Here is a 7,450-nt window from a genome sequence, read left to right on the forward strand (position 1 = left end):
TCTTCTTAGAATACGTCTTTTAAGGTTGGTTTCGCATTGCACCTATATAATTTATGATTTAGTATATGTATGTATTTACTTTCATTACCGAGCCGCATTATAGACGGCCGGGTATGACACATATTGTGTAATCACTGATCAGTTGAGATTACCGAGCTTCACGTGGCCGGGTACGATTCTACCGAGCCTTTATTATGGCCGGGTATGTTATGGATATTATAGCCCCATAGAGGGATTTATTATTATATAATGTGATATATTATAAGTAGCGATAGTGAACGACGATGCCATGAGCATACATTTATATCCATGTTGAATTTTAGTTTCCTACCGAGGATAGTTTCAGAATTCAAATTATCTCTATGTCTCTTCTCTTGTTAATTACATTTTTCATGTTACACTTGTCGCCCTACATATTCAGTACATATTTCGTACTGACGCATTTTTATGCGCTGTGTTCATGCCCACAGGTTCGAATAGACAGAGTGGCGTGCCTCCTCAGTAGGACCCCCAGGATCAGCGTTGGGTTTCGCACTCCACTTCTTCGGAGTTGTTGACTTTGAGTCCATAGGTACTATTACAGATGTATATGTGTGGTTTTGGGCATGTCGGGGGCTTTGTCCCGCCCTGTTAAGATTGTCTTACACTCCTAGAGGCTTGCAGACTAGCGGTCATTGTATATATATTTTTTTCGTATCGCCCTATCGGCCTTCTGGATAGCTGTTATACTGTTGTTACAGCCTTGTTGGCCTAGTTTATATATATATATATATATATATATATATATATATATATATATATATATATATATATATATATATGTCGTGTTGGGCTTTTCTTCCTGCAGGTTATTATATTTCAGATCATATCTCATGGTTGGTTCGCTCGGGCCTTCGGGCAACGGGTGCAGCCACACCTCCCAAGGTTGGGGTGTGACAAAATACTACCCTGTAGGGTAGGCGTTGTATTAAGCAAAAGAGAACAGAGGGGGCTAGACCTTACCTCAAAATACAACACAAGAATGGGAAACCAATCCATTCTTCAAAAGAATAGAGTAGGTAGATTATATCAGATCCTATTCCATCTCTACCACTTCTTAACTTACAAAGAAATTGGCCTTATCATATCTAGTCCTAATGCTTGGAAGTTGACACTTATCCAGTTGAAAAGGAGCTTTAGCATATTTAGGAAGATCCTGAAAAGTGTAGTAGAAGGAGTCTTTCTCGGAAGTAGCTGCCAACTTTGCCAAGAAGTCCGCAACTTGATTAACTTCCCTGAAACAGTGAGTTATGGTTGTGTTGGCAAGGTTCATGTTATGTGCAATATCTTAAATCACTCCTTTAAGCTTGTCGTTGTTGGTGTGCTTCTCTTGAATCATTTTAGTAACTATCTTTGAGTCTAGTTCCAAAGCCAAATTGGTATTAGCTTTATGAATACACCATTGGACTCCAAAACTAGCTGCTAATGCCTCACTCAAGTTGGTACTACTGCATTTAGATGCTATAGAAAATGCTATGATAAGATCGCCATTGTCATTCCTGAATCCTGACAACTCTTCCCCGACCAACCTTACCGTTCTCTAGAAAATAACTTCCATCTGTGCTTAACTTGACCCAGCCAAGTTCAATTTTTTCCAGAATACTTGAGTGTAGATAGGGATAGGTCTTAGTTTGTGTACTACTTCGCAGATGTGTAGCCAAGAGTCATTCCAGCAGCATGTAGGGAAGCTAACAAGCTTTCCAAATTTTTACAACTTGAAATTCTTTTGATCTCTATACTTGCAAGCACAACAAGCTTTCCAAATTTTCCAACATATTATTATAGGAGCAATATGCAAAAGAGTTTTGTGCACAATATTACTAGTATTTTCACTCCACCAATTATGCAGAACCCCTCTAATATGCACATTGTTATGTCTTATTCCTAGGGGACCTCCGTAATACTTTCAAATATACTCTGTTGTTTGGATTTTCACAAAGACATGCTGAATGGATTCACATTGAGGTATATTACAAAAATTACATTTGAAAAGCAGATTTTAATAACAACATCATCAAAGGGGAGTTTTCCAAGAATAATTCCTCCAAGACAAAAAGGAGATTTTAAAAGAAAGATTAGAATGTCAAACCTTGCTATTGAAACTGTTTCTCTGAGCAGAGGCTCTTATAGAATTCCAAGATGTTTTGTTGGAAAATACACCATCATCATTGGGAGTCCAAATTGCATAATAATTGATTGTCAATCTCCATTGTGCTAATATGCTGCAGTCGGCACTTACACTTGGTTTAGTTTGGTGTAATCTCAGGTTCCATTTCACATGTACTCCCTAACCTTGGTCTTTCCAGATTTATTCCCTAGTTAAGAAAGATTGGGCAAAGCCCCTTTATCCCACCAGAAGCTGCAATCTCCATTATGGATTCTGCAAAGCATAACTAACTTCAGTCTTATTCCTGATATGAAGCTTGTATCTCCATATATGAGATATGTTAGATGCACTCTTTCTTCCCACACGGTGACATCTACTACAGTACTTGGCTTTAAGGAATCGTGACCATAGTAAGGGAATAGTCCTAAACCTCCATAACCTTTTCATTGCCAAGGCGTCACTGATTTCTATCATACTTCTAATCCCAATACCACCTTCTTTCTTGGGGTAACAAAGCTTTTTCCAAGACCTCTAGTGAAAGTTCCTTTTGTCACCAGAGGAGCCCCAGAAAAAAATTGCAAAATATTTTTCAATTGAAGTAAGGGTCCCTTTAGGAGGGTTCACAGCAGATATGATATAGATAGGCATGGACTGTAGGACATGTTTGATAAGAATCATTCTTCCTCCGACAGAAAGCATTTTACCTTGCCATCCATTTAATCTTTTAATAATCTTGTCAACCATACTATCAACATATTCAATCTTTTTTCTTCCTATATAGATATATAGGACATCCCAAGTAGATAAAAGGGAAATTCTTATCCATGAATCATTGACACATCTCATTCTATTGATCCTAGATGGTGACGCCTTTGGATCAGTAATGAAAAAACTTATCATTATTCACCTTTTGGCAAGAAGCTTTTTTATATCTATTAATTTGTTTCATGATTAATCTCACTGAATTGTTATTACTACCGGTAAATATCATGCATGATGTCATCAGCATAAGCCAAGTGGTTAACTAGGGAGCCTCTTGAATTCATCGTAAAAGGGGTGAAATCCTGACACTGATATAGAGAGTTAAGCATTCGGGATAGTACCTCTGCTCCCAATATGAAGAGAGAAGGAGAGAGGGGGTCTCCTTGTTTCAAACCCTGAGAGGAAGAGAAAACAGCCATTAACAATAACAGAGTACCATACTCCTGAAACCAGTCTCTTAATCAAATCAATCCACTCATGTGAGAGGCCAAATTTTTCTAAAACATCAGCGATAGACATCCTATCTTAAGCTTTTGCCATGTTTAATTTGATGATCATATTACTTCCCTCGTTCTCCTTTGTCACTCCTTGAACTATCTCCTGGGCTAACATGACATTTTTAGTTATCAGCCTGCCTGTAACAAAATCACTCTGGTTGTCTGAGATTAGTCTAGGAAATAAAGGATTTAATCTACTAGACAAGATCTTAGTGATCTTACTAGAAAAATTGGACAACCTGATCGGCCTCATCTCAGAGAAGGTGGAGGGGGATTCAACTTTGGGAATTAACACTAAGCAAGTACGAGAGTAATACTTGGTCAAGTTGGACCCTTTGAAGAATGTCATAACAAATTCAAACACATCTTTTTTATTGTGTTCCAGCAATTTTGGTAGAATTTGTCATTAAAACCATCTGGACCAGCAGTGCTATCTGGACTCATTGAAAATGGTATCTTTGACCTCTTCAATGCTTGGAAAAGCATTAAGATATCTGTTGTCATCTTCAGTAAAAGTTCAATCCAACATTATGTACTAGATTTCTAAATCCTACTGATATTCCGATAACACTAAACTATAAAACAGCGTTTTATAATGTAAGTTTGATTTGTCACATTACATATCTATGCACAAATAATCCATTGTTTTGACAGTATTAAATTTCATATTGTGTAGTATCTGCACACAACATGTAAAATGTGTTTTAGCAACATAATGTATAAGACTGTTTGAAGGCAAATCTCTTTTACAGTACGCAACTTGTGCATAATGATCTCTACATTATCACTAATTTTTAAATAATTCTTACGTTAAATCAAAATTATTATTCCTAAATATTTATTCTTTATTGCTTTTTCTTTGCTTCTTCTTTTGCTTCAAATATATTGGTTTGAATGATTTCATATTAAAATTTAAGAATTTAGGAGTAAATTCCTTTGATGGTCATCTAAGTTTTAAAAATGATTCACTAAAGTTTTTTACATTTCTCTTGTATTAGTAAAATTATTTAAAGCTTCACTTATTTTTTTGATAATTTGAATGATCGCCCAAGAATTAACTCAAAATCTAAAGGAGAATGAGATAATCTTGTAAATCCAAGGTTAGTGACTGCTTGTCAAGTTGTTATACTTAGACTAATTAATTATTTGAACTGTACGGACTTTCAGTAATCTCAATGACATCTCATAAGCATTTACCAAAAAGAAAAATGACATCTCATAAGCTCTTTCATTCTCAACAATCGCATGTGGCAAGTGCAACCCAATTTGCAATCTCGGACTGGGTGCCTAAAAAGCTAAATAGGATAACTTTTTTTGTTGGTATTTTTCTCTTCATTCATTGGACTTTCTTTGTTATAGTGAATTTAAAAAAGAACGATATTTTTTATATTTAATAATAATTTATTAAAATATTTTTGTCTTAATTAAATGGTTTATAGTCATATAAATATATATATAATTTATTTCAGATTATATATTTTAAAAAAGGCTTATTGTTATGAATATATTATATTATGGATGTTCATTTTAGTACCCCGTTGTAAATAAGCTTCCTGAAGAAGCTTATCCATATGGGACTCCGCTGTAAATATGTTTATCTATTTAGTACTCTATTGGAAATAAACCTCCTGAAGAAGCTTATCACTTCGGTACCCGGTTATGGATAAACATTATCTCTGGTAGAAGATTATCCATAACGGGTATAATAAGCTTATCCTTTCGATACTCTGTTATGAATAAATATTACTCCCAGTAGAAGATTATCCATACCTGATATAAAAAGTTTATCCTTTCGATACTCCGTTATAGATAAACATTACCCCCGATAGAAGATTACTCATACCGGGTACAATGAGCTTATCCTTTCAGTAGTCCGTTATGGATAAACATTACCCCAGTAGAAGATTATCTATACCGGGTACAATGAGCTTATCCTTTCAGTACTCCGTTATGGATAAACATTACCTCCAGTAGAAGATTATCTATACTTGGTACAATGAGCTTATCCTTTCAGTACTCCGTTATGGATAAACATTACTCTCAGTAGACGATTATCCATATCTAGTATAGTAGCAGTTTACACAACAGCTTCCTTTCTTCTATAAATAGAAGAGATTTCAGTTCATTATGTACATCAGTTTGAATTCGAATAGTATATCAGTTTCTCTCTATACTTGTTTTTACTTTATGTGACGACCCGACCGGTCGTCTTAAGAATTAACGCCCTGATCCCCTATTAACTATTTTTCCCGAGTTTATTTCTGCTATTTTGATTTGCCGGGATGTTCGATTTTGAATTTCGGAGAGTTTTGGGACACCTAGTCCCTAAATGAGAGCTTAAGTGTTAGAAAGTTGACCGTAGTCGGAACAATATGAAGACGACATCGGAATGAAAATCTGATGGTTCCGTTAGCTCCGTTGGGTGATTTTGGGCTTAGGGGCATGTTCGGATTGTATTTTGGATGTCCGTAGCTAATTTAGGCTTGAAATGCCGAAAGTTGAATTTTTAAAGTTTCTGGTTCGATAGTGAGATTTTGATCTGAGGGTCGGAATGGAATTCCGGAAGTTGGAGTAGTTTCATAGTGTTTAATATGACGTGTGTGTAAAATTTCAGATCATTCGGACGAGGTTTGATAGACTTTTTGATCAAAAGCGAATTTTTAGAGTTTTTGAAATTTCTTAGGCTTGAATCCGATGAAAAATAGGTGTTTTGATGTTGTTTTGAGCATTCTGAAGGTTGGAACACGTTTGAATGATGTTTTAGGATTGGTTGGCAGGTTTGGTTGAGGTCCCGGGGCCTCGGGTGTGTTTCGGATGCTCAACGGGTCATTTTTGGACTTAGAGGATTGTAGAAAATGCAGCAGGTCTCGAGTTCTGGTTTCCTTCTTCACATTCGCGAAGAGGAGCTTGGGCTGGTGGAAGCTTAACGCTTCGCGTTCGCGATGAGGGTCCCGCATTCACGAAGATGAGAGGTCGTATGCCTACGCGTTCGTGAAGAGGGTCCCGCGTTCGCGTAGGAGGAAGAAGTTTGCTATCGCGTTCGCGACAAGGGCATCGCGTTCGCGATGAAGGAAATCTGGGCCAAGCGAAGTTGTGCTTCGCGAACGCGAGGGTCCTTCCGCGTTCGCGAAGAAGGATTTACCTGGGCAGATATAAAATTTCAAAGTCAAGGGTTTGGCCATTTTTATCAAAACTAGAGTTTGGGAGCTCGGATTTGAGTGAGATTTTGAGGGATTTTCAGAGATATCAATTGGGTAACGATTCCTTACTCTTTTTTGCTTGTAACTCATTAATCTAAACATGAATTCATCATTTAATTTCGAAATTTATATGAAAATTGGGGGAAAGTTCTTAGATCAAGAATTTGAGTTTTGATTGGAGATTTGACATTGGATTGGGATAATTTTGGTATGGTTAGACTCGTGAGAGTGTGAGGATTCTAGAAATGTAAATTTTACCCGATTTCGAGACGTGAGCCCAAGCGGCATTTTGGTCATTTTACCTAATTTCACGTATTAGCTTAGAATTTAATAGTAGAATCAGTTATTAGAAGTATGATTTACATTATGCAATTGAATTGAATAGATTTGGGCCATTTGGAGTCGAGTACTCGTGGCAAGAACGTGGTCTCGGGTTGATTTTGAGCCGGTTCGAGGTAAGTGGCTTGCCTAACCTTGTGTGAGGGACCTTCCCCTTAGGATTTGGTATATTTGGTAATTGAAATGCCTTGTACGTGAGGTGACGAGTGCGTACTTGTGCTAATTGTTGAAAATCCGATTTTTATTAAGTAATTACTAGTATGTTTCTTTTTCTGTTTATATTACCTGCATTTAAAGCCTGTTGTTAGCTTAGGAAAGCATGTCTAAGTATTCTAATTGCCTTATTTCCTCAAACCACTTTACCTGAATTCCGTGCAGTATGCTAGGCTAGAATTACTTGTTTGCCTTGATATGAAATCGACATTTCTGAATCTTTTCTTGATGCTGCTGTGTAATTACATTTGGGACTACGGATGTGGGATTCTGGTAGCTCCCCTTGTCTGTTT

This window comes from Nicotiana sylvestris, chromosome 5 (assembly GCF_000393655.2).
Source record: "Nicotiana sylvestris chromosome 5, ASM39365v2, whole genome shotgun sequence".
Taxonomy (NCBI): Eukaryota; Viridiplantae; Streptophyta; class Magnoliopsida; order Solanales; family Solanaceae; genus Nicotiana; species Nicotiana sylvestris.